Below are 26,619 nucleotides of genomic sequence, written 5' to 3' on the forward strand. Positions count from 1 at the left end.
CATGTAATAAATAATATTTCAAAAGTCCGATAATTGCAAACTTGATAATTGCGAGGTAATTTTTTAATTGATAACTATACGATAATTAACATTTATTACGCTTTCATTACCACTTTAAATATTAAAAATATCTTTCAAACGAAATCGGAATTCTTCGCAGGTATGCTTACGTATTGTATCTATCATCGCTGAATGTAAAGAAAACACTGTTACACCGTGACAAAAGATAGAGTTTTTTTTCCTTCAGCTTTTTAAATAAGAGTTCTGGTAAATATTAATTATCAACTATCTATGAAACTGCATTAATTTTGTTAATAATTCGAAAAACAAATGTTTCAGAATATACTCAATTCCCATAACATCATTTTGAATTCATCAGTTTTTGTTCTTATTTTACTGAATGTTTCTGTGAGTATAAAAAATTATCTGAAAGAATATATAACAGTTAAAAATTATTTATATTTTTCGAAAGTTCATTTAATTAGCGAATATTTTCAATTAATTAAGAATATGAAACTGAGAATAAAAGGTCTAAATTGATTGGTCTCTATATATGAAATGTACAATGTTTATTTTACAGCCGGAATAAGCAAATTAAATAATCACAGTTTTTGTCAAGTAAAATTGCTTTCAACTTGTGAGTAAAAATGATTCATATCACTAATTGGTACATTCAAGAATAAAACATACAGTATTTGAAAATTGTTGGCGATGTAAAGTAAATCAGTATGCGCCAAAATTCAATTAGACGGGAAATTCGTCGCCCGCCTCCAAATCAATGGAAACGATTTAAAATTTATTTTTTCTTCTAAAAACGTCTTCACCATGTCTCATAAACACAACATAGTGGTGCTGTGAAGGTAAACAGGCACTAAGTCGAGACAGGTTGTGTTTAGATCAAACTCAACACTCTACCATCTCGCCTACCCTTTTTATCCTTTTCTATATATTTTGACTCCCCATACCCCCTTTTCCATCAGCCCCTCAAAGATCAAAGGGAAAACTATGCATGCGGTGAATCTTGCACCTCCCCAATTAATTTCCTCGCGTATCTTTGTATGTGGTGTTTCCGAATATTTATTCAAATGCAGAATTCCGGGAGAGTGGGTGGCAGGGGAGGTGTGGTTGGGGTGGATGGATAGAAGAGAGGGATGCGGGAAGAGAAATAGAAAAGAACAAGGAAAAAGAAGAAGCAGTCCCTCCCTTCCCCCAACTCCAGCAGCCCTCCTCTCCCACTATCAAAGACGCTGAATAAATTAAAAAAAGAAGATAAAAATCCAGGCCTCTTGTTAGCGTGGTGAGGGGGGGGGGTAGACTTCAGGAGGGAGAAAGAATCAGGTGGATGTAAAAAGCGGGGGTGGGGAAACACACCCCGGGGGGAAGAGAATCTCGGTAGGAGGGGTCCTTGCATGCAGATATGCGACCAGTAGCCGATCTGTTAGTGGGAGCTGCATTTCAAATGATTTCTACTCTCCACGCGCAAAACGCCGCGCGCATCGACGCGCTTTGAAGTCTGTTCGCGCAGCTTGGAACTCTATTCAAACTGAAGCAAGCCTCCGATCTGCTTGGAGAAAGCCTGCAAAGAACTACGCGACACTAATAGCTATGGTAGTCTGCCCCTCTTTCACTTCATACAAAGTAAGTAGTTTTCGATTGTTTCTATTTCCCAGCATGCAGGACTACAACCACAACTTTCTAAACCCTTCAATGTCATTCTTTTATTTTTGTTTTTATTTTTTAAAATATTTTATATCATTTTAAAAAAAATGAAGAATTTCATTGCGAGTGGAATTTTATCGAGCGGGATTCGCTCTCGAATACTCCGGCTACAGTTCCTCTTAGGGATGGGATAGACCTTTGGGTTCAGCGGCAAAAACAATCACACACTTTTCCCCCAATGTTTTGAATGACGAAAAAGAAAACATTGTCCAGTCTAGTTTCCTCTAACACGTGGTGCGCGCCCTTTTGCGGAACGATCAAGAAACACTTCATATTTGGCATATCTATTAACAATTGTCAAAGATGCTATCACTTTCCTTGATTGGTATATATGGCTGAATAACTTTGAATACAACTAATTATATTTTTAATAATGCTATTCAATGTTGCATATCGTATTATGCATTCCATTCTATCGTACTGTATATTCTATTCATTTTAAATTCGATTTATTAGGTATTAAAATAATTCAAATTTAGCTTCTGGGTTAGAATTATGATTTTTCATTACAATTCAAATGTGTCAAGTTTCCCATTGAAAGGCGTTGGACAATATATTGATAAATTAAATTTTTCCAAAGGCTTTGCTTACGTCAAACTGCACCCTAATATTATTTCCTGATAGATACTTGAAAAGATTTCGGAATTTCATATAGATATGACCGCAAAACATATAAACATTTTATTACTTACATAAAAATCGTAGTGATTTCTCCCGAAAACGCTTTGAAGATGTGGCTAATTAATTTATTATTAAATGTAATGTAGTCCATTTGGCTCTTAAAATGGTCTAAAGGCTATTTTAAAATTAAAAACTACTTGGACAAATTTGTGGAAAAAGCTACCCTGTCTAGAATTTCTTCGAAAAAAAGTTATTTTGATGTACGGAAAAGTAACCGAAGTTTTTTTCTTTTTTAAATCTTAAACTTAAAAAAGGTTCTCTAAATTTGGAAATAATAATAAATTTGGAAATATAAGAAAATTATGAGAACATAAGAAACACGAGAAATGTACAGTGATAATGATGCTTAAAGTTCAATCTTTTGAGGATTATTTTTAGCAAACCACAGAGCAAAATGTATTGATTTAATTTGAAATCCCTTCTCTTCTTTCTAAGAAATAATGAGTATTTCTCTTTCAAAAGTAACTTAGGTCTATTTAAGGTATATATCAAAAGCCCGAAATGCATAAAATTGGTTTAATTTGTTTGAGTTTTACTCTTATTATCTCTGTAATATAGAATGTCTCATACGATTATTTCTATAATAATTCATAGTTTGAAATAGATTTCGCTTATTAATTTTAAGAAACAGAAAGAGATCCTTTAGAAAGAGCCATAAATATTCTTAAATTATGCGTATTAAGAGAAACCAAAAAATACCCTGCAGTCTTTATGACGTCGTCTGTTAAAAAGAGTGAGATTAATAAAACAAAAATAGAAAATTTTTTTAATGGGAGAACGAGACGCAACTAGTTCTCTTGATGACGCATTCTATCTATCTATCTATCTATATATATATATATATANAGGGTGTGCGGTATTGGTCCTCGTTAAACTGTTCTACCGTAAAGTGCTCGACTTCGCGTGCAGGTCGTCGGGCTACCGAAGCGGGGGTGCCATCCCCTCTGCTGAGGATCAAAATTGTGATGGCATGTCTTCGGATCATCCTCAGGGATGCTTCCCAGACCGTCGCCAATAGTCCATTGTGCCACTCTAGTGCGACGTAAATGAACAAATTAAACAAATCAAATCACACTGCTGAAAACTATTGAAGGATATTGTAAGTCTTGAATAAAATAATGGTATGGGCAAATTTTTTTTTGTACATAAAATGGAAGAAGAGAGTCACAAATGTAAATTTTTCCTATTTTCAATCTTCGATGCAAATTTTGAGTTCGACGTCAATGACGAATCTTTAGCGGCAGCGAATTTGATTTGGCATTCAACTTAACACAAGCCAAATCAGAAAAGAATGATCGACATTCAGTAAGCGCGTTGTTTCGATGAGTGCGGTGCCTTAACGAAATCATTAAACCGGTTAGAGGGGTACCAAACTCAAGCCGAAGTAGCGGAAGCCATTGGAGTATCACAAAGTGTGATTTCCAGGATCAGGAACCGCTTTTGGGAGACTGCAAATGTAGGCCGAAGATCAGGTCAAGGGAGTAGACGTGCAGCAACGCCCAATGAAGACCGTTATTTAACAATCACGACTCGGAGACACCGAAGTATGAATGACACTCTTCCTCAACAAGACCTTTGCTCGGCTACTTACACCACAGTTTCTGACACCACAAACTGTCCGAAACCGCCTTCACGCTGTAGGTCTGTATGTTCGCCGACCAATGGTGTGTGTCACGTTAACAGCAAGACATCATCGCTACGACAGGGAGTGGGCAACAGAACATGTGAACTGGAGAGTCCCGTTTTTCTGTCCATTTTGATCATAGGCGTATTTTCATCTGGAGGCTCCGTGGCACTAGAAATAATGGCTGTGGGGGAGTGATGGTCAATGCTGACATCTCCATTGATGGTCTAACCGATCTCCATATCATTCGAAATTGAGCTCTGATCAGTCGCAGATATAGGGATGAGATCGTGAGACCTATTGCAGTCTCTTACGCTGCAGCAATTGGAGATAACTTCATGTTAATAGACGACAACTGCAGGCCACATCGTGCTAACTTGGTGAATGATTTTCTTTTGGAGGAAGGAACCATACGAATGAATTGGTCATTGTGTTCTCCGGACATGCACCCAATCGAACATGTTTGGGACATTCTTGGCAGACAAATTGCTGGACGCCTTCCACCCCTACAAACTCTCCAAGAACTGGAAAGAGCTCTTCTTGTGGAGTGGACAGAATGGTCCAGCTATTCGTTAATAACCTCACTGACTCGATGCCTCAGGGGTGTTCAACAATTCTGGCCATCCGGAGAAATCATATCCCCTATTAAAACCGATTTTCTTTTAAGGAAATGCGTTTTTTATTTGATTTTCTCATATGCACAAATTGTGTTTTTTTTTCTTTAGTACCCAAATGCTCAATAAAACGCATTTTTTTCTGCCAAACAAATGTCATTTTCATCTCATATAGCCGACTAAGCCTGTTGATAATGTATCAAACGACTAACATACATGGCAACTCCGTCAGGGGGGCATTACCATGCAGTCTGTGCGGGAGCACTTTTAGTGATTGGTGGTATATTGCTGCAAACAATCAAACCCCCCACAGCCCCAAGAAATACAAAAGAAATCAACTGCAGGTTGGACGAAGACAATATACCTTAATCTAGAAAATCTAAGTGAAAGTGCATAAATTACTAGATGGGGAAACAACATTTTTCGGAAGAATTTAGAAAGTTACGGGTTCGAGTACCAAATTAGTATGAGGGTTCGAGTATTAAACTGGTACTAAAGTATGTTCTCCGTGTGTATGGAGATGTGTATGGACAATAAAAATCAATCTAAGAATGAATTTTTTCTTCAAGGATGTAGATGAGAAAAATAATAAAAAGTGAACTCAGTAAGCATCAGATTTCTTAAATAAATAAAAATTATGTTAATAGATCGATTGGGAATGCAGACAGGCACCCTGTTATGTTTCAAAGTGTTGTTGTTGTAGTTCATTTACGTTGCACTAGAGCTGCACAAGGGGCTATTGGCGACAGTCTGGGAAACATCCCTGAGGATGATCCGAAGACATGCCCTCGCAATTTTGATCCTCTGCAGAGGGGATGGCAACCCCGCTTCGGTAGCCTGACGACCGGCATGCGAAGTTGAGCACTTTATGGTAGAACAGTTAGCGAGGAAAATACCGCACACCCTCGGTCCCTATGCAGACTGATTCAAGTGGTCACCCACCCGCACACTGATCGCAGCCAGTGATGCTTTACTTCGGTGATCTGCTGGAAACCGTATCTTAACGATCAGTCCACTGCGTGACATGTTTCAAAGTGATCCAACTGAACCTTCAATGCTTGGGTGGCTCTTCTATAGCATAAAGCTATGCATTACTTCACCTCGCAGCATTCCTATTATTTTATTTTATTTTAAAAGTGAAATTATGTTCCACAAATGCTTCTCAAAAATATCGATGGATATGAAATCTAACAACCAATTTCATTTTTAGATGGAAATTGGTAAAACGTGCGTTTTTTCTCTAAACAATTGCATAAATTACGAAAAAAATTAGTAGAAATAACTAGTTTAAGGTGTCGAATGCATAAAGTAGCGTAAGATTTTAGTCTATATAGAGTAAAATAAACAGTTATATATTTTGTCCTCTCCATTTTGCACAAGATTTTGCTTTGCTGCAGAAAAGCTTGCGTCTCCTAACCTGCTTGCTTTCCCGATGAAAAGCAAAAACTTGTACCTCCAACGCTATTATCTAGGGAAACGGTGTAGAACGGAGAAACATTCTTAGGAATTCGCTCAGTTGCAAAAGCTCCACGAGGTTCTTGAAACTCATAAAAATAGTTGAGAATATATATGGCGTGCAAATGTCTATGTCAAAACTACCAAAATATGTTAAAATTTACTGTGTTTCTGGCTCTATGGGAACACCAAAAATCTCGGTTATTTTTAACGAAGTGCCTGGTAATGACTTTGGTAAAATTAACAACAAAATACAATTTTGTTTTCATGCTGTTTGGTAGTGAATGTAATAAAATTTGGTTGATATATCATGGTACCTTAGACCATGACATTAAAACAATTTATTTGGTTATATTTACTTTTCATTTGCATTTAGTGCTAAATGTGATTTAATAAGAACTATATACATGAAAAACAGAATTTCTGGTATGAAAGATTTAAATACATTTGATTTTATTATACATTTGATTTTTGAAAGATTTTTTTTGTTGATTTTATTACCAGAATGATGTTTTTTTTTTAAAATTTTTCTTTAACCGGAAATGTTATTGCTACACAAGTAAGTTTTACCAGAATTTTTTTCCGTATAAAACTAGAAATTATAAAAAAAATCAATTTTCTTTACACAAATAATAAATCTAGTTTAGAATGCAATTTGAGTCACACAAAATGTCATATTTATTCTTATATTTTTGGTGTGCGCACATTTAGCTATTAAAAAGAAATAAAACTAAAAATATTATTGATTCATAGGGAGCTTCCCAAAAGATTATGGGCTTAAATGTTTAACTGTTCATTGATTTCTAAATTAATATTTTTAAATAATGCTTAAAGTATTAAATATTTAAAATACAAAAATTTAGTATGGGAATTTTTTTATTTAGTTACATACAAATATATCGATTCTTATATCAATATTTTTTTCATAAAAATTAAAATATGAATTACTCTAAATCAAAATCTTTACTTCTATATTGGGTAAACTTAATAAAAGAACTAAACTTAATATTCTGAAAATTCAATATCGTTATTAATTTTCCTCTTTCCAGAAAATTTAAATGACATCATCTATTTTATTTTAGATTTATTTAGTTTATTAAAAAAATTTATTAGTGAACACAAGCATTTAAAAAGTATATTTAATTGATTGTAATTAAAGAGATTTATTTATTTTACTTGTACAATAGTTGAAAAATTATATTTTTAATTATAAAGTTCCTTTTTTGGGTTGTTGAAAAATCAAAATTATTCAAATTATGTTTAAGGTGTATTAATTCAAAATTTATTTTTAAAAAAATTTAATAAGACCTTTTAAAATTTTTTTTAATGGGAGAACGAGACGCAACTAGTTCTCTTGATGACGCATTCTATCAATCTATCTATCTATATTCNAATATTAAATGCATTTTAAAATATTTTTATTACGATCTTGTTAAAATAATTTCGATAGAATAATCTATCAGAAATTACAGGGATCAATGTTGAATTGTATTATCTGTAATGTTATGATGCTTAATAATTATAAAACTAAGATTCAATTAATTTGGATATTTTGTTTTACTTGTTTTAAATGTTAGATTAGTTTTATAAAATACAAATTTATTCTTTAATCATTCGAACATCTTTGTCACATATACACTATCCTACAATTATGCAAGAGACACTTTCAGTTTTTGACAATTTCTTAAATTTCTCAAGAAATGCTTAAAGGATTATTTTGTAACTTTAGAGATGTTTAGTTCATGCGATTTTTCCTACTCAGCAATAAAATTTAAAGCTTTCAGAGGTTTGAGAGACCTACAATAAATTAGGAAAGAAAACAAGTATTTTCGAACACCCTATGCCAGAAAAAAAATTACTGACCTTGTAGAATGTATCGATTACGTAAGTTGTGATTTTTAATAAGCATAGAGTTTCGTAAACCTAGAATGAATATTTATGGAGATATAGACATTTTTTTATAAAATATTAATTTTTTCACCTTACGTTTTTTCATTATAGCTTTATAGATATTCAATGGAATTAAACAAAATTTTTGGACCAATTTAAGATTGATTTCAAAATTTGTCTACTGAAAATTTTAAAAAAAATTGTTAAAAACTTATCAAATTATGAGTAATTAAGCTAATTCTATTATACAGCGCATACACTGAAAAGAAATTTATCATAAATTTGTAGTGAACTGTATTTGGCAACTGATAAAAGAAAATTGATTTGAATATCTTAAAAATTTAAAAAGTTTCAAGCAATTTTCTAAGTAGTTTTTGTACTTTTCAAGAGAAATATCAAAACGGTCAGGGGTTTTTCACATTTTTTTTGTATCATGGGACAAAATTTAATAACAAATTATACTACCTTGCAATAATCGCCAGGTAACTAAACTTTAATGGGCTAGAGAAAGGAAACCAAAAGGGAGCATGCGCTTATGGGGAGTGATCGCCCACAATGCAGGTCACATTTTAATAAATCTTGTCTAATAGTACGAAATGAAATTTGTGGATAACCCCTTACCGTTTTGAGCTTTCATTTAAAAAGTACTAAAACTACTTAGAAAATTGCTTGAAACTTTTTAAACTTTTAAGATATTTAAATCAAGCTTTTATCATTAGTTACCAAATACGAAACCCCTGCATTGTTAAAAATTACCCCTACAAAATTGTGAAAAAAAAACTTAATTTTTTCTGTTTTTGCGCAGTATGAAGAACTGGCTTAAATACTCGCATCTTCTGCAGTTTTTAGCGATTTATTCGTAAATTTTAAATGAAAAATTTTGCAATTAATCTTATATTTCTCCAAAAAATTTTTTTAATTCCATTAATTACTTATGAAGTTATATAAAAAAAACGTAAGGTGAAAATTTAATGTTTTATAAAAATGTAGAATGAATAATAAATATTTACTCTATTTGAATAATAAATATAAAAAATACAAACAATCAAAGTTATCGATTCAAGTTACAAAATTTTTTCTTGATTTTTTGGCATAGGATGTTCAAAAATACTTGTTTTCTTTCATAATTTATTGTAGGTCTTCGAATCTGTGAATGATTTTAATCTTATTGCTAAGTATGAAAAATCGCATGTACTAAACACCTCTAAAATTACAAAATAATCTTTTAAGTACTTCTTGAGAAATTTAAAAAAAGTTCAAAACCTGAAAGTGTCTCTTCCCTTATTGTAGGGTAGTGTATAACACTTAAGAAGCAACATCTTGAAGTAACATCTCGGCAATATTTTTCCAGTAACAATTTGGAGAATAAAATTAGCCTGTTAAGGTAGATGTCAAGAGTTCTAATACGTCAGGAGTTTAAGTGGGATAAAAAGTTAAAAGTATTGATCTAACTTTTTAATGACACTTGAAGTTAAACTGTGTTTTAACATGTTAAAGAGTTTGACGTTATTAATGAGCTGATATGTTTTTTATTTATACTGGTCATTTAAAAATAACGTAAATAATTTATTTCTTATTGTAATTACGATACAATAGTTATTAAATATGCTGCCTAATAGGTTCTACGGATTTGGTCTGCCTGAATTCTATCTACATTACTGAGATGTATTATACTGTTAGAAATTTCTCGGAAAATATGGTTAAATAACAATTTATTCAATTGTTATTTTGCCATATTCAAACAAAACAGCCGAATAACCGTAAACAAGATGGTCTGTAAATTGTGAAAAAAAACCCGTTTATTAACTGTTTTCACCTAATACTGTTAAACAACCAACTAAGGTCACCTAATGAAGCCCTTAATTCTTTCTTGCTGGATACAAATTAAAGCTAATCTGTCAATCTCATGACTGTCAGAACGGGGGTTCGATTCCCAGCATTGACACCACAATATTCCCTCTATTCCCTTCAACATATGAAGAGTTTCCAGGATATTGCACTTCCCAATATTTGATACTCGACTATTAGAAACCGATACTCTTATTCACGCGTAAATAGCACCACCACAAAGGTGTTTAACACAAAAAGTCTATTATTTCCCATCGCTTACGATAAGTGAAACACCCAGATAAACTAATTAAACGATATTACACGGTCCATTTGATAAAACACAACTCAATCACAATGACCATTACCTAACGAAAAATCTAGTTCCAATATACAGTTAAATTTCCTTTCTGCAGTCTGGAAACCATGCTAGTTGTATATGGTTAAAAAAACTGTATAGTTTTGCATTCATGGTTTTTTAACCATACTAGCTGTAAACGGTTTCCGGTTATTATACCGTTATTTTAGAATGTAACTTCTAACAGTATATAATTTATTATTTTACGGTGATTATTGGAAACTACCACGTTTTTTTCAAAAAAGTTTTCAACCAATTTTATTAGAATGAAAAAATTCCTGATAATGAAACAAAATCAGCATTTAAAACGAAATGAAATCAATTAAGTAAACTTGTTTTTTTCCATGCCTCTTAAAAATTTCGAGACATTAGCTATTTGCTTTTCAAGAAATTAACGGTTGTATTTTGAACAATGGATATCCTTTGATTATGAATTAATACTTATTTTTTTAAAAATATATTTTTAATAAGCTGCAAAAATCATGTTATTGAAAAGCTAAATTTCCTATGAAGCTAAATGAAATTTTTTTATATTCATATATCATAAATGTTGCTTCAATACCCACAGGAATAATGTCATTTGAATAATTTATTTGAATAGAAATTTTATGGCTTTCATAGCGCGTTTAAACTCAAATTTTTGTGCACGAGAGTTGATGTATAGAAAAACGTTACAAGTAGGAAACAGTTTAGATTATTTTCATGCTGAGTAAATTTAACAAAATTTTGATTATTCTTTTTATGAATAGTAAAATAGAAAATTTGTAGATCTCAGACCTATGAGAACGATTTTTTTAAAAATATTTATCTATTTTCAAGTTATTTAGTCATTTTGATCATTGCAAAAGTGATTAAAAGAAATATTTGTGTTCCAGAAATGTAGTTTTCCTGATATTTGCGAAAAAAGTTTCATTGAATAAAGTTAAAAAAAAACCACTAATTAACTATGAAATGTTTAAAAATATTAAAATAGTTACATAGAATGTTGTCTCTAATGACAGTAGGACAAGCCAAGCTTGCCAATCATTGGCCTTCTGCGAATTAAGAGAGGTATGTGCACATTCCGCTTGACAAAAGAGCACCATCAGGGTGGAAGTACGTCTTAGCTCAGAATCCCAAGGATAGATGGCAGCACCACTTATACGCGCAACCATTTCCTCAATTTAGACATAGATTTGAAGGGGAAGGAAATTTTCTTCAGATCCCTGTACCCATGATACCGGTACTAATCAGTGACAGACCACAAGCCACTCGATTCCCCACATTTTAGGAGCACGTATGTCGCATAGTACTTGGTATGTCTTGGCAAAGCAATGGATCGAACCCCGGCTCCTCCGGACTGGAGTCCGATTCTTTAATCTCTGGACTATCAAGGCCCTTACATAAAATAAATACCTTTAAACATTTAAACATTAAATGTGATAACATAGCACAATCCGTAGATTGTGCTATGTTATCACGCTTTGCTCTGCTAAGAAAACGGTTTTTCTTTCTATTTTGTCTGTTAAAAATGTTCCTCTTTGAATGTTCTTTTTTTTACCAATCACTTTTATTTTAATAACTTATTGTGGAATAGCAAAGAAGCATTCGATAATTTACTATAATCTGTGTTAAAAAAGCATTTACTCTTCACAATAAACTTTGTTAAAGAAACATTCCCTACAGTCTTTGATAAGGAAACATTCACTTTAATCTTTGTAAAGATAAACATTCATTATAATTCACTACAGCTTTTCTTTAAAAAGCATCTATTATCATTTACGATCTTTGCTGTGAAAGTAATTATTAATAATTGGTATTTACTATTGTGAATCAATTGCTGCAATCTACACTGCTAGGACGTTCAAAATAATTAATTCACTATAATCTTTGTCAAGGATGCCTTCATTAGCCCTATCTTAAAAGAAAAAAAAAATCTTTTATAATTTACGAAGATACCTACTGAGTAAGACTGCAATTCACTATAGTCTTTGTTAAAAAAGAGCATTTTTTATAAATCACGATAATATCTGCTGAGTAAAACTGTAATTCACTATAGTCTTTGTTAAAATAGCATTCACAATAATTTCACCACAATTATCACGGTTTTTCTTGTTTGAAATTTCCAACAAACCCTTTCTACGTCACAGAAAAAAAAAGAAAAACTCAAAGTTCCGATTATGAATAATTTCCGTATCCCAATGCGTTAAAAAACACTGGAAATCATATAGTTTTTTTGATGAAAATAAAAAATTAACTAAAAGAAACTTAAAATATAATTTGCTAATCATCGTGAAAAATATGTATAAAAAAATCCATCGATAGGCAGTTATTGATGGATTAACGATCTGCTTTGTTAACAGCAAAATAAATGAAGCTACCTTACTTTTTTAAGTCTGAAAAGTAAATCGTTTATCTTAAAAAGTGATATGTTCTCAGGTTTATAGGGAGCCGATAGAAGAGTAGTCCGTGAACTGAATAGCAAATAGACTTCTTAGATCTGGATTCAGTAGTTCACCCTGCTTCTATTCTTGACACCCAGCATCAGTTGACTTTGAGTTCCTTCCCAGAGGGATAAGTGTGGTTTTTACTGCTGTAAAACTGTTTTGGAGATGCTCTTCTTGAATTTATTGAATCGCTTTTCAGATGCTTTATGTTTCCATAAAAATACTGGTCCTCTCCCTTTTTTTCTGTCTGTTTAGGCAGGTTTATACATTTTCTTATTTTTATTCAGAGGTAGTCTGATTTTACATAGAATGTATTGGACATTTTTAAACGCAAATATTTTCATATCTTGAATTCTTAGGAATATGGGTTCTTAATTTTTAAACTGATGTAAGTTCGTTTTCAAAAATAAATAAATTAATTAAAAAATAAATAAGTAATATAACTAATAAGTAAATTAGCTACAATGACGTTTATTAATCTGCGTTACTTCTTCTATTTTTTTACAAATCTAAGACTAATTACACTGGTGAATAAATTTTTATATGTTTATAAAAATACTTCACCTTGTCTAATTTGGGTGTGGGATTTTCAAATCTGATATTAGTTTTGTTCCTAAAGCTAGTTTTTTTTAAAATGGCAATATTAAGCTACTTTTTGCCTAAATTTAAAAACAGGGGTTGCGTAAGTCTTGTGATATACTTCTAGGGGTGTTAGGACACATCATCAGAATTTAAATTGCATAGGAACCCATGCTTGAAAATATCGTCATACGCGGTGGTTAGGGTAGTTTCCCGATTATGAACTCGTCCGAAGCATACGAGGAAACAGTTCATAATAGTTAAGCGTCCATAGCGGCATATGGCATCCCTAGTGGAGCATAACTATCCTAATTTCATTTATTTATTATTTATTTACTCATCTCTAACTCTTAAGTTGTTGCTTAAACTCATCATTATTTTTTTAAAAGAGTCAAAATCAAACTTGCGATATTTCACTCTTAACCAGATGTGTAAGCCATGCTCAAACTAAAGAATCAGTCAGGATGAATAGAAATATAACAGATGTATTATAATTTGTCTGAATACAATACTGACATAAGATATAAGGCAACAAAAAATAAAGCCGAGGAGTTAAAATCGAACTCACGATCTTCAACTCTTAACCAGATGTGTAATATATTCTTAAACTAAAGAATAAACAAGGATGCATAGAAATACAACAAATGTATTATGATTTGTATGAATACAATGCTGACGTATGAAAATTAATCAGGGAAAAAGAAAAGCATTAGCACTTTCTGTTTTCAAATTTTTAGTTAATGAGTTAGATAATAGGAAAGAATAGTAATATTCAGCCTCATATAGGTCTCATATAACCCTTACAAACATAGACTTACATAGTGTCTATTATTCCTAAACACTGTTACAAATTTTCCCATAATTGGTCTTGTATTAGCCCGTCATACTCTCTCAAATTAGCTCCATACTTTCTTTCATATCAGCATCAAATACGGCTTCAAACTAGCTCACTACTTTTTATATATTAGTTCCAAATAATGTCACATGTTAACACCCTGACTTTTATAGTCTGCAAATTTGGCTACATAACAATTTAGAAACTCAAAAGTCCTATAATCATTTGATAAGGATTATTTATTATTAATTGTAGATTTATTATTTCTTATTAAAATAAGATTTATAGATTTAGAAATTGCAAAATGAAAGCTTTGAAATCTTATCAGAGGTTTTTTTAATAAAAGGATAGATAATTAAGTGGATAGTTTTAATTTTATTTCTTTTTTTCTTGACACTTTTGTGCATATTTTAACTGAATCTGAATAGTATAATGCATTTTATATAAATTAAGAACCATAAGTAAAATGAAATTAAGTAGTTTTTTTTAAACATATTTCATAATAACCTCATTATTTTGCAAGCTCCGTTTGAAAGCTACCTTGCTCCGTTGCATAAAATTAAAAAAAAGTCTTTAATGAGTATTCCATTTTTTTAAGAAATGGTAAAAGTAAACGCCTTTATTAAAAGTCCATAATATATGGATTCTAATGAAAGCGCTATGCTATTGTTTTACCCACTAATATCCTCTTCGTATTTTTTAATTTATACATAGAACTTAGAAATAGTAAACTTGCAAACTATCGTAGACATTTACACTTCTTCATTTAACATTCATTCATTAGCATTCATTCAGTCATTCATGACATTTAACATTCTTGAGATGAAAACAAATCCTTATTGTTCAGTTGATTAAAAATAATAAAAACTTAACGTCTAACTTAAATCATAGCTTAAATTATTTTAAATACATATAAATAAAAGAATATTGTTATAGAATAGGTAGAGTATTATTAAGCAGTTTTTTTAAAGAAAAATATCAATCAAAAATTCTATTCAAATTGTCATTTGTATGCTATTTTTTATTTTAAATGCCCATCATTAAAGTAGAATTATTTCTGTTCATCAGCTCATCATTAAAAGATCATTATGATCTCAATTAAAAATTTTAATAACTTAAAAGTAACTCTAAATAAACTCTACAAGAGATAGAATTGATAATGATTTATGTAAAGATATTAAGATAAAAAGAAAATTAATGGGGAAATTCTAGATAATTAACTGCTAAATATTATTACATCAAAATATAAAGCAATCTCTTTTTAATGATGCCTCATCAAAATGTTTTGTTTTAAAGCCTAATTTTAAATGCTTTCTAATTGCCCTATCATAGTTCAGAAAGATTATAATTTACCCGCTGATAAAAATTCTATCACTGTTTTAAATTCAAGTTTAAGTGGAAATATTTTCATTTCCCGTAATAGGCGATGCTTTCAGTTCTTATTTTTTATATTTCTAAGACTATTAACGTAATCTTGCTGGATCATTTTTCAAATGTATGGTTTCTGAAAAATAAAACTACTTTATTTTAAATTCATGCTACATTGTTTATGTTCGAAAGCGATTATTTACCATAGGTAGTCATCAAAGTGAAGGCCTCCTCAGCACTTTTTCAAGTACCATCTCCTGTCCTTCCGCATTAATTATGGAAACTATGAATAAAGTTGCCAATAATGAAATTTAAATAGATGTAATTTATAAATCAAAATAGCTGGAAAGGCTTAAGATAACTACTACAGAAAAATGAAATAAAATGGTTTTATTTAAAAGCATTGCAGGATGCATTCAATGTCTAAAATGCAAGGAAGTAGTACTTGAAGGTTGTCTGGCAAAAGTTATGAGTCGAAGTATTTTTTTTTTAAACAAAACACTTTATATCCAAATTTTTATCAATATGCTACTGATTACGATTTCATAATTTGTCAATGAAAAAGATTCTTCACGACTGAAAATATCTTAGAAAACTACATAGCCACTCTCAAAAATAAAACTCTCCTTCTTGACTACTCATCTGTTCTTGAGTGGTATTTCGTTAATTTTGAGAATCATTTCGTCAAAAATTTTTTACTGTGTTGAATTAACGCATTGACGCAGAAATTTTATTAAACATATTTTTCTTACTTTTGTTTTGGTATTTTGTATTATTTTAGGTCAAAATAAGTTTAAATATTATATTTAGGATTTTAATTATTTGTGGTTATGAAATACAGCATGAACATCAGTGTCTTTTTCTGCATTAATGATGAAATATTCCGAACATGGCTCACTTCCAAACTATAATGTTTTGAATTTGCATTTATTAGTAGTGATTTAGATTTAAAAGAAACAGTTATTCATCTATGAAATTTCGTTAATTTACAAATTAAATTATTCATAAATGTTTTGAATACGAATGAAGAAAATTTCAAATTACATTTTTTGTATTTTATAATTTAGTACAAATATACTTTCGATAATCAAACAGATTTTTTTGTAACTATTTTTATTACTTATAAAAACATCACAGCACATTTTTCCTTGTATTTAGAGTGTCAGAATATATATATATATACATAATAGAAATGCTTTGCTTTATAACAATACGATTGCAGGAAATTTAAATAAGAAATTTCTTCTATGTTGCATTTATTAAATTAATTTATAAATTAATAAATTTCTGAACAAATAAATTAATCAATCATTCGTTTTTTTCCTGCAAAATGGATACTTTTTTACAGATGATCTTGTGGAATCAAAATAATTAATATTTAATAATTTTAAATTAAGAAGAAAATATCTTATACGTCATTTTAAAAGTAAATAGACCGCATGGTTAATAAATATTGGGTAGAATAACGCAGTTTATTAAGATAAATTGTGATTATCACTTATTGTATTTTCCTAATTTTAAAAATAAGTAAAAATTATTAAAAATATCGTCATAACTAAGTCAAAAAAAGTAATGAAGATGACGAGAAAACTGATTATGAATTGTTTTCTTTTGCACTGTAAGCGAAACTTCAATTATTTGTTAACTAAAGCTGCATTTTGGATATTCATCCACTGTTTGGCCGTTACTTATTTGGTTACTTCAAAATGCTTGTATCTTAAAAGTAAACGTGAGCTAACTTTTGTAAAAGGCCGATTCAACACTATAAGTTTTTCAACAAATACTAAACATATTTTTGTGAACAAGAAAAGAAAAGATACCAGTATCAATTAATTTAGGAAGAACGGTCATATTTTCTCTTAGAATAGAAGCATCTTTATTTGAAATTAAATAGTTTGCTTTGAAATGCAGGCACGTAAATCCGAAAGTTACAAAGCAAAGTTGGAAGAAAGAGAAAACAAAGCCGATTCCATCTCAGTATTAATGCACTTCGGGGAACTCTTAATATAACTCAGAGTACTGCTTCAATTTACCGAATCGATGGAGTAAGAGCACGCTCTTCATTCATTTTTAACTATCCAATATACCCCCTCAATTCATCTTTCAGAGTTTTTGCATGTTAATGAACAAAAAATTTTCATGGAAAAACGATTGATGAAGCCAGTCGGAAATGCAAATGGTTTTTGCAAAAAATTAAAGCTTAAAATCCTTGCTTACATAAGCTTACAATTTGGACATTAATCTAATATTTGACCGTTTTATTTGTTTACTTAAAAACATTTTAATGCTTAAAAAGAAGGATTTCCTCCACAAAAAGACAAATTAAACCATAATGAGTCTGTAAAACTAATACCAAATATGTTTTAGTTAACAAGATTAAAAAGAAACATCTATTTATTAATTCAGAAAAGAAAATTTAAATTTCCTTTAGATTAAAATCATATGTATTTGAAATTAAATAATTTACTTGAAAATGCAGGTAAGTAAGTAAGTTCAAAAGAAAAGAAAGAAAAACGAAAGCTGATTCAATCTCAGTATTGATGTCCTTCCGATAACTCTTAATATAGCTCTGATTACTACTTCAATTTATTTTACCGAGTCTATGAGAGTAACAACTCGTTCTTTATTCATTTTCGTTTCTCCAAATCACCCCCATGATTCATTTTTCAAAAATCTTATTTTTTGATAGGCAAAGCGCATTCAGGGCAAAACAAATGATGAGTTGGAAGGAAATCAGACAGAAACACAAATGGTTTTTACGCAAAACCAAAGTTTACTTTCTTTTAGTACTAAAAGATTACATCTGGGACATTAATCCAATATTTAGCAGATTTCAAAGGTCATTTTAAAAAAATCTACTGATAAAAATTAAACATTAACTCTTAACCAAAGACAGATTAAAGCGTGTAAGCCTACAAAACCAATACCACATATACTTTTCTGAACAAGATAAAAAAAAAAGAAACCCCTATTAATTAATTTCGAAACAAAAGTTACATTTTCCCTTAGATCAAAAGCAAGTAATGAGTTAAAATACATAATGAGTTAGAAGGAAATCAGAAAGAAACACAAATGGGTTTTACTCAAAACCAGAGTTTAAATTATTTTTTTTACTATTATGAGACTACATCTTGGGCATTAATCCAATATTTGGCAGATTTACTAGGTCATTTCAAAAATAAATCCATGAAACAAAATAAAATATTAACTCTAACAAAAGACAGATTAAACCGTATAAAGCCTACCAAACCAATACCACATATACTTTTCTGAACAAGATAAAAAGAAACTCCTATTAATTAATTTCAAAACAAAAGTTAAATTTTCCCTTAGATCAAAAGCATCTGTGTTTGAAATTAAATAGTTTACTTTAAAATACACAGGTACGTAAGTCCGAAACTAAGAAAAAAGAAAGCCGATTCCATCTCAGTATTAATGTACTTCGGGGAACTCTTAATATAACTCTGAGTACTACTTCAATTTACTTTACCGAGTCGATGAGAGTAAGAGCTCGCTCTTCATTCATTTTTGACTCTCCAATTTGCCCCCACGATTCATTTTTCAGAGTTGTTATATGTTGATAGGAAAACAGTTTTCACCAACCCAGATTATCGAATAAGGAAAAGAATGAAAAAGTAAAAAAAAAAAAAAAAAAAAAAAATGGATGAAATCTAACCGAAGCTTAAATGGTTTTTCTTGATGCCCTTTCTTCTTGACAAGACAAATGTTCTCTTACGAGAAATTCCATCAAATTGACTGAAAAAAGAGCAACTACAAGAGTAACAACATAAAATATAAACACAAAACGAACGTATGAGTTTAGAAGAAATGCCTTTAAATAAATGGAGTATTATTTGTAATATAATGAGTAGCTTTTGAAAGAGAAAGATGATTACTTTTTGCTTTTTAACTTTATTTTCTTATTTTAAGTACCAGGTGTGTATTCCTCTTTGTATTCAACTTTTTTGTTTGAAGTACGAAATCACAGAATCGCGCTTATTTTAAGTATATGTTTTTAGTCTGCAAGGAGTTCAAGGATCTGGACACTATTTGTTTAAAAAATTTTTTTTTTTGCTTCAATATCTAAAATTATTGTTAGAGCAAAAAGTTATCCAATTAAATATTATTTTCATTTATTTACTAGGCTTTAATAAAGTTGATTTCATCGCAAACTTCTTTGAAAAAACTTGTTTGTTTAAATTTTAACTTCCTACCAAATTAAAAAGCATCTTTCTTTTTTTTCAGTTTTTTTAAGTAAACTCATTATAGTATTGTTTTTTGAACAAGTTCTTTTTCTTAATTTGGGTTACTTTCATTATTATTTGGTTTAAGTGCTATTGCGTATAAATGCAATTAGTTATAGTCTTAGTTTATTCTATCATATAATCGGACTTATAATTCGATCCTATAATTCACTAAAAGGCACTTTTAAAGCGAAAATAGCATTAAAAATACTCTCAAGTTATTTTAATGTGTGAAGAAATAGCTAGAATGAAATATGCATTGGAAAATACTGTATTTCTTCACTGAGAAAAAAAGTATGGTCAAAACTGCCAGAATATGGCAAAATTAACCGTGTTTTTGGCACTATTGAGAAAACCAGAAAACTCGGTATGTTTTACCGAAGCTCTTTGGTAATGATTTCAGTAAAATTAAAAATAAAATATTCTTTATAATATGTGATAAAACTTAGTAAATGTGGAAATATTTGGTAATCTTACTGTGACACCTTAGATTATGGTATAAATACCATTTTTTCGGTTCAATTTAATTTTCAGTTTCACATTTTTACTAAATGTATGGTAATGCGATCTATAATTTTGAAAACCAAATTAATTGCTAAAGTATGAACTAAAAAATTGCCAAATGAATGGTTTAAATATCTCATATTTTGGTTTTATTAACCAAAAACATGTTTTTTTTTCTTTTTTAAGCAGAAATGTCATTACTAATAGTACGGTAATTTCCCCAGAATTGTTTCTATGTGTACCTATGGTGGAATAATAATATGGTGGAATTTGCCTGTGGTGGAATAATAATAAATGACTATTTTTCCAAGGACAATTTTTTTTAAATTGTACTTTTTCTTGCTATTGCTTCTAGATAGGTACAGAAACAATTTATCGCATGTATAAAAATTGTGGCCCCTTTCTCCGCAGAAAAAATTTAAAATATGGCTAATCGTTTTATTGCCCCAAGTCCTTTAATTTTAGACTACAATTTGACCGAGATTTTATAGTGATAATATATGAGCTTTGAGAAAATTTAAAAGACAAGCTTTCTGGTAAAAATATGTTGATTAAACTATAAAAGCAATTGAATAATAAAAATGTCACTTAAATTTTGATGAATGTGTAATCTTTTATATTGAGGTTAATAAGTTGGACCTGTTCAAGTACTGTACCTTAGACCAATTTTAGTATTATACTTTTGACAGCCCTAGATATGTGTAATAAACCCATGTAGCAATATAAAAAACTTTATATTTTTAGTAAGACTATGTATTTTAAGAGATTCCAATAAAATATTGTTTGGTATTACTTTATGATTAAATCGATTCATTTTAGCTGAAGCAGATTACATGAAAAATAAGATTTAGTTACATGAATATCCAAATTCAATCAATTTACAAGTTAAGAAATAAAAACACTTATTAGTGCTATCTAATAAGTAACATCCATTTTTTTGCTGAAGTGTATGTAGTTTACAAGTAATCAATGCAGTAATCGTTATATTATTACACCTAAAGTATAATATATTGCTCACATGATTTGTAAGTTGAAATATTTTGTATATTTTGCTTAAAAAGTAAATAAAAAAAGTCTAAATCGGTCTAAAGTACAACACAATATATTACGCAAATTTTAAGTTTGCATTATTCAAAATATTATTCAAAAATTAAGTTTGTATTATGCAAAATATTACACAATATAATATTATATAACTCAAAATAATATTTACATTACTCAGTAATATTATATATTACTCAAAAATTGCGTTTGCGTCCACTTGTAATTTGCGGAAAGTTATAAATTATTTAGTTTGGGAAATCAATCATTGAAATAGTTTTGAAAATTTACTTTAGTTGAAAGAAACTCTGTTGCGAAAATAATTGTTTGATAAAATATTTCTATATAATATTGCTTTAAAACCGAAAACTTAGCGAAACTAAGAAATCAATAAACTTAATTTGGAAAATATTTGCTTGAAAAGCTCTGTTTCATTTTGAAGTTGAAAAATTTGTTATAAATAATTAATATTTGATATATGTTTGCTTCGCTATTCAGGATTAACATAATTAATCAAATTTCTACTTAATTTACCTTTAGGAATAAGACTGTACTTTGGTTTTCGTAATTTATTTTTACGCACGAAATAAACTATCATTTGAAATATCAAACTGGGAAATTCTATTAGATATCAACACCTTTTATATCGCTATCATAATATACAAAGAATGTTTGTTTCAAACTTGAATTCTGAGTTTTGAATTATATTGTAATGAATTGAAATATGTTAAAATTTGAAATCAAGCTTCAATGCAACAAGAACTGTTAGTAAGATTAATTTAGTTTTAAAATTGTCGAACATAAAACGATAACCTAAAACTGCATATTAATAATAATTGAATATTTAACTGATAAACTTTATACTTTGTGAAAACTTCTCAAGCTAGCAATAGAAGAACTGAAATGAAATAAAATTTTAGTTTATTTATGTTTTAATGAGTTTATATGTTTATAATAGAAAATAAAGATCATCTTTAGGCTTTTTGTTTCACTTTGAAGAATTGTAATATTCATTTAAACTCTTTGTTCCTCTGCATTTGCAGTCATAGCTTTCTAATTTACTACTGAAAGACATATTTTCTAAGTTTACTCATCGAATGTTTGTTGCCAAATGCTTTTGGAAATATCTTTCACACCAAAATATTCAAGGATTGTCATTGTATATCTTTCTCCTTTTAAACCTTTAAAATTAAAAACGAGGCAAAGTAAATCAATATTGTATACTTAAATTAGACTAAAATAAAATCTTTTTAAACCTACTTGCTTCGAATAAATCAATAATTAAATGATAATTGAGTAATTAATTGAATAGTTAAGTGAGACTAAAATGAGATTTTCCCCTGAGAAATCTCATTCTTTTTCAAAACGTCAATTAATACCTTCATCCACAAAGCTCTTTAACTGTGGTCAATCTTAATTTAAGTCGCTAAATGTATATATTTTCTTCCTTGACAGCCTCGTGTTTATTGTTAATTTTTACCAAAATTATTAACGAAGTACTTTGATAAAAATTAAGAAGCTTTTTAGCGTTCCCTGAGAGCCAGCACAGCAAATTTTGCCATTTCGGTATTTTTGACCATGTTTTTTTATAGTATTTTTTTATATTATAGTATATATTTCTTGATGCCCTTTNGGGGCCAAGGTGAAATTGTTGTTATATATATATATAGTATATATATATATATATATTATAGTAATTTTTTTAAGCTTTGTAAATCGAAGGACTAAGAATTATGCTTAAAGAATTCTTTATCATGAATGTTATATTTAATGTATTGGCAATTGTAATAGGTTTGTCAGGTTATAATCTCAGGTCTCATCAGGTTAGGTAATTGTTATAGGTTTGGTATTGTAATAGGTTTGTCTGGTTTAAATCTCTGAGAAAAAAATAAATTACCGTGAGAGGTAAAATTTTAACATATCCATTTATGAATTAAGTGTGATATAAACTTTTCAATAAGTCTTTTTTCCCCGTTTCATTATTATTAGTGTAGTATCTTTTCTTGCAGCGTCATTTAAAACATTTTTAGAATGTTTTGATAGATTACAAAAACGTAAATATAGAGTTTTAAAAATAGTTTCAAAAAAGTGGGTGATAACGGACTGAATGCAGACTTTTCCAGAACTTCTTGATTTTTTTCATCTCTTATATTTTCGGAGTTGTTCATAATTGTAAAATTTTAAAAAAAAATATTGTTCGTCATTGTTAAATATAAAAAGTGCATTGCATATCTTTGTTAAATTCAAAAAAAAAGTTTATCATTCGATTTTTTTAGGCTAATACTTAATGGGGGACCCTGAATTTTTTAGAAATCGAACATTTCTTTCTTATATTTAATGAAAGCTTATATGTATTTTAAGTAGTTCGAAAAATAATTTATTTAATAGATTTTTAAAATTTGCATTATTGGAGGAGTGACAATTACTAATACAGAATTGCGTGACATGTAGGACATACGATTCTTCCAACTTCAATTGCGTATTCCTTGAAATCTTACTTTTGAACTTCGTCTCATTAATGATTCTAAGACTATTTAAATGGGTTTCATTATTCTTTATCTTAAGATATATTTCTCTAACACATTTTTTACTCTAAAATATAGAATTTCTTTATATCATTATTTTTAAATTTTTTATTAGCTTCAAAATTCATATTTTTTTATAAAAAAGTAATTTTCTTTGCAACATAAAAATGCAGTGATATTTGCAAATACTGACATCAATCTTAATAAGATAAAATTGCTCAAATTATATTTTCATTTTTTAAATTTGCTCTTTAGTTTTTTTTTTTTTTAAAGAAAAATAGTTTTGAGGATGCACTGTTCTGTGAAAACGATCCACTTATTCAAGCGTCTGTATAAATATGAAGATGTCATTGATTAAAATTAGAAGGGGCAAAATGTCAGAGGCAACACAATTTATTAAATGAATTTAATTTCTAGCAAAATATTCTGTGAAACTAAAGGTTTATTTTATGTCGTATCAATGGGATACCACTTTTTAGAACAGAAAAGAAATTTTATTTTTAGTACATTTTGTAAACTTTTAAAAACCTTTTGGCTCGCGTAATGTAATACTGTTTAATTATTATTTAATAACAACTGTAATAAATCCTAAACTACTGTCTCTAAATACACTCTCAGAAATTAAAAAAACTCTTACTTTTGACGATTCTGCAATTCTTGAGCTATACTTCGTTAATTTTGAGAATACTTTCGACATTAAATCACTTCGTTTCTGACGAAACGCGAATTGTCAAGCATATGACGAAAATGTTTCCTCAACTTGAAGCTTCATCTTAGTATATTGCGGGAGATTGTTAACTAAAATGACGAAACTGGAATGAATACAAGACAATCGAAAATAAAGTGCCGTAGTAAGCCGACTGCTGTATGGTGGGCAAGGGGTTGACCTCGTACCGGGAAAATCCCGAAATCGAATCCCGCTTCGGGCATAGGTGTAATTTATTATTCTGCTTTTTCTGACTTTCTTGTGTTTTCCGAGCGACATTGATCCGCCTACATGGCACCCACGATAAAATAATAATTAAAAAAGTTAGATACTTTAGACAATACTAGGCAAAAAATAGAATGACGAAATTTGTTTACTTGAAGAAGTGATTTGTTATTTTGTCACTTTTACGAAAAAATTTATTCGGAGCTTATACCCGGAAATGGTTTTGTCAAAAAAGAAGAAAGTTTCGCGATGTTTGAGTACCCATTTTGTACAGTGGAATATTATTGTTCAACCGTGATTTAAACTAACAAACTACATTTTTAAATCTCTCAATGAAACACAGTCCAATTTTTGTATTCGTCGAAACGTTTCAGGAATATATATTAAAAAAAATATGAAGTCAGATTCATTGCATGCCTTTTCTAAAAATTTATTTGAGATCTTTTTCAACGTATTTTACAGCGGTGAGACGCAATCCATAATTATCATTCACTTTTAAAGAAGGCAAATATAAAAGACAGGATTAAAAGAGAATAGAAAAAAACCAATTGAGAAAGAAAAAATTTCATTTTATACCGATTTTCAGTATACAACAATTAATATATATTATTTGAAAGCAAAAGAACACAAAACGGAAGTAGTAAATTGCCTTCAAAAGAGTTGAATTACAGCTATTAAGAAAGAATGTTTCAGTTGTTGTCTGTTAGGAACTTCTGTAATATTATTTAAATGTAAAAAATATAAAAACTACATGCGAATTGTGATTGCAATAAGAACCCGTTTTGTCTAGACTGAGGCTGAGTTTGGGAAAAAGCTAGTTTTTTTTTAAACTGAAAATAATTTTCCTACAATTTAAGACTATTTTTTACTACTCAAAGCATGTGCAGTTTCATGCATTAAAAATAGATAATTTATTAAAATCAATATATTTATTACTTTGAAACTTTCAAAGATTGGGGTTGGCTATTTTCAAAACGTCACGTCTCAGATTCAAAACGCCAAAATGCGTTATTGTTCATTATTTTATGAAAAATACATAACTTATGTAAGTTTCCGTAAATACGTTGAATTTTGGTAATAATAATCATTTGACCAGTAACATTTATTTAACTTTTATTTAGCTATTTCTCTTTGTTGTTGCCCCCTAATGCTAAAGTATAGAAAAATTCTGTATTCTATGTATTAGAAATGTATCAAAATTTGCTTTTTGAATTTAGTTGTTATTTAGAATACTGTATATAACAGCAACAAAAAATTAATAATTAAAAATAATAAAAAAAATATTTTAATTTATTATTTGAGATTTAACTAATTTATGTGAGGTCAGCTATATTTAAATAAAATTCTGCTGGATGAATTTTGTTAAGAAGTTTTTTGATTCGCATTTTTTGTAGTGGCCACTATAATCGTAAGAATTATGAAATATTTCTAAATGACTTCAAAAATTAAATAATTATGAAATTCAAATGCTTTAAATATAACATGTTTTTGTCGGAGGAAATATATTTTGATGTCTGATTTTTTAATTTATTCGTAGTTAATATTAATTAGTTTTTCTAAGTTATGTAAAAAAATTAATTTTCTCGTGTAAAAGATTTCTTGTTTGTCATAATCAATCTGAAATAATAATAATATTCGATTTATACCCTAAGTTTATTTTATTTATTACGTTACAACAAATTCAAAATATCAATATGTTTGTTAGTTATTGAGATGTATATTTAAAAGACTCTTTATGAATTCATTTGAAATTCTTTTTGTGACTTAATGTTATTTCCTAAGTCACAGAACATTTCAGTTACGTTTCAGAAACATTTTCAGTCATTCAAACACATTATTTCGTTGTTGCCTAGAAAATTTGTATACTAATTTATTCACTGCCCACATTTACACAGACGAACTTAACCACTATACAGACCACTATAAACCACTATACAAGACAGTGTACAGACGAAGAACAAAATCAGAAAACTGAACTTGTGGTCATTCTCAAATTAA

General features: G+C 29.3%; 1 protein-coding gene across 4 annotated transcripts in view; it reads left to right on the forward strand.

Moving 5' to 3' along the window:
- The first annotated feature begins 1,437 nt into the window (after positions 1-1,437).
- Positions 1,438-26,619, forward strand: part of LOC107451513 (LIM domain-binding protein 2) — a 207,347-nt gene continuing 182,165 nt past the window's right edge. For 2 of the 4 annotated variants that reach the window (XM_043041486.2, XM_043041487.2), the window contains exon 1: positions 1,500-1,638. The gene's annotated coding sequence lies outside the window, so the exon portion shown is untranslated. Of the gene's footprint in view, positions 1,639-26,619 lie in introns of all 4 variants that reach the window. The other 2 variants (XM_043041484.2, XM_043041483.2) reach the window with 2 other exon arrangements.

Source organism: Parasteatoda tepidariorum, chromosome X1 (assembly GCF_043381705.1).
Source record: "Parasteatoda tepidariorum isolate YZ-2023 chromosome X1, CAS_Ptep_4.0, whole genome shotgun sequence".
NCBI classification, from domain to species: domain Eukaryota; kingdom Metazoa; phylum Arthropoda; class Arachnida; order Araneae; family Theridiidae; genus Parasteatoda; species Parasteatoda tepidariorum.